We start from the raw sequence: 2191 nt of genomic DNA, 5'->3' as shown, positions 1-2191 counted from the left end.
AGGAACCCCAGCATATTTTTTATTTCAACTTCAGAGTACTTGTGCGTGGGATCAGAGTGGTCTTTAACAAAGTAATTTTTCAGATGACTGATTACTAGATACGAATATTTTCTTTTCCCATTTTTGTTGAAGAAGCAACTGTCTATGATGGCAAAAAGTCTATTCTGTAATTCACCGTGAAGAATGGTCGTGTAAAGTGTTGAAAAGTAATACGTTTCAATGTCGATTTCAGAAAAGTTTTTGCGATTTCAAATTTACTAAAGGTTCTTAAGATTTTTTTGGGGTCCACATTTGATATACACCACTACTGGCATATTTTGTGCCTTGTGGTACAGTACGTTTGAAGTTTCTCCTTCACAGCTGTTGATATTTTTGTGAGGAGCAAAGATAGGGGCTTGGTAGAACATTTACTCGATCCAGCAATGTACATGTATCTTTCTTTTAAGTATTTTTGTGAAGTTTACGAATCCAGTATAGAAACGGTAAGTCATCTTCAGTCATCCCATTGACTGAAATATTTAATGTGTCGAAAACTGAAGCATGGTTTTGAAGAATTTCATCTTTTGAAAGGGCAGTTGGAGTGTAAGTGCGATTACCAACTGTGGAATTGATGCCAAGTTCGTTTAAAATACAGTTGTAATAAAGATGCATTAAGGGGGAGAGTGAGGCCACAGTAGGGGATCAAAATTTTACATGCAAATACATGTATAATCATAGGAAAAATATTTTACAATATTTGCAAAAACAAAAGGACCATGATTAATATAGTTTTGTTCAAATTGTGCCCCCCCCCCCTCCCCTGAAGTAGGATGGGGCAACAAAAGGGGATCAAAATTTTACATGGAAATATATAGAAAACATCTTTTAAAAACCCCCATTTCAACAAAAGCAGGACCATGGTTAGTCATATTGATATTCAAGTATCTTTAGGTAATTCAAATTTGTTCACTCCAAGGGCTACGGGGTTAGTGTGAGGCCACAAGAGGGGATCAGAGTTGTGTACGGGGAATATACAGAAAGTTAAAGTAAACAAATCCTCTTCGAGAGCAGCAGGGCCACACTAAATGATGCAAATGTTCCCAAGTTGTGTGGGTTTAGGTTTTGTATGCCCCCGTGACTACAGTTGGGGTATATTGTTTTGTCATGTCCTTCTGTTCACCTGAAACTTTAACCTTGCTCATAATTTTTGAATGGGGAGTGATAGGGCTAACAGATTTCATATACTGGTATGCATTCCTTGTGACCCCTTTTCTTAGTACAGAAGTTTTTAAACTTGTGACCTTGACCTTGGAGTTTGACATACTTCTAAGAAAACCTAACCTATCCAACATCTCCTGAACTATCTGAGGTAGGGCTTTCATTTGGATTTCCTTATCGTAAGGCCTTACATTTTACACGATCTTTGACCTTGGAGTCTGACGCAAATTTCAAAACCTTAACCTTGCTCATAGCTTTTGAATAGTGAGGATAGGGCTCTCATATTTCATATATATATATATGCATTCCTTGTGACAAATCCTTTTTTCAGAACCAAAGTTTTTGACCTTGGCCCTGGAGGTTGACCTATTTTTAAGACAACCTACCCTATTCAATATTTCTTAAGCTGTTAAGGTAGAGCTTTCATATTTTGTATACAGAATTCTCATGGCAAGACCTAGCTGCAGAACTGTAGCTCTCTGAAAAAATATTTTGACATAACAGTGTCAAAATATTTTTTCAGAGAGCTACAGTTCTGCAGCTAGACAAGACCTTTCATTTCACATGGTCTATGACCTTGTGACCTTTTTCAGAATAGCAAGGTCATGTTAGTCATGGTAGAGGGCCTGCGTTCGAATCCCAGTTTGGTATGTTGCATTTTCTCCCTACCCGTTACATATTGAACCATGCACGGTTGTAACATGTTAATCTGGGTGTGAATATAATCAACACCAAAAAGCAGCGATTAAAATCAATCAAAAGGTATCGGAAACATAGAAAAAACACACAAGATCTAACACAAACAAAAGGGAATATTTAAAGCTTCTAATATTCCTTCAGAAATTGTCAAACACATGGAACAAACGTAAAAACCTTGTGTCTAGCTCGTGTCATGTGACTTCCTGATTACGAATATTTATATTTAGCATTTGTAACTTCATGATGTTCTTTTATTGACTGTTTAGATTGGTTCCTCAAAAATGAGAATATCGGA

The sequence above is a fragment of the Ostrea edulis genome, chromosome 4, assembly GCF_947568905.1.
Source record: "Ostrea edulis chromosome 4, xbOstEdul1.1, whole genome shotgun sequence".
Classification (NCBI taxonomy): Eukaryota; Metazoa; Mollusca; class Bivalvia; order Ostreida; family Ostreidae; genus Ostrea; species Ostrea edulis.
The sequence above is the reverse complement of the archived record's forward strand: the minus strand, read 5'-3'. Positions refer to the sequence as shown.